Source organism: Eimeria mitis, genomic scaffold (assembly GCF_000499745.2).
Source record: "Eimeria mitis Houghton genomic scaffold, Emh_scaff371, whole genome shotgun sequence".
In the NCBI taxonomy this organism is placed as follows: Eukaryota; Apicomplexa; class Conoidasida; order Eucoccidiorida; family Eimeriidae; genus Eimeria; species Eimeria mitis.
In genome coordinates this window covers 2,780-3,015 of record NW_013572052.1, presented here as the reverse complement: position 1 = coordinate 3,015, position 236 = coordinate 2,780, and the positions used below count along the sequence as shown (strand labels likewise).

The 236-nt window shown below is 57.2% G+C and overlaps 1 protein-coding gene across 1 annotated transcript in view; it reads right to left on the bottom strand.

Moving 5' to 3' along the window:
* The window catches only part of EMH_0009870 (uncharacterized protein), a gene marked incomplete at both ends in the record, with an annotated part of 2,204 nt that overhangs the window by 1,646 nt on the left and 322 nt on the right, over window positions 1-236 (bottom strand). The window lies entirely within an intron of this gene.

The following is a 236-nucleotide window of genomic DNA, read 5'->3' as shown; positions in this document are numbered from 1 at the left end:
CTCTCGCTCTGGGCTTAAGGGCCTTTTGCCCGTTGCCTTTCACAAGGGCCTGCGCCCAGGCTACGGCGGCAGTCCTTGTACTTGTCTGCGCCCTTCTATCATGTGCCTCGGTCTACGCCTATTTCCCTCTATGTGTTCTTCCGCTACTCAAGCACTCTCCTGATCGCTAAACTCCTGCTGCTGTTGCTGGTGCTGCATTTCTTGCTGACTGTGGGGACGGCGGCGGGAAGACAGTT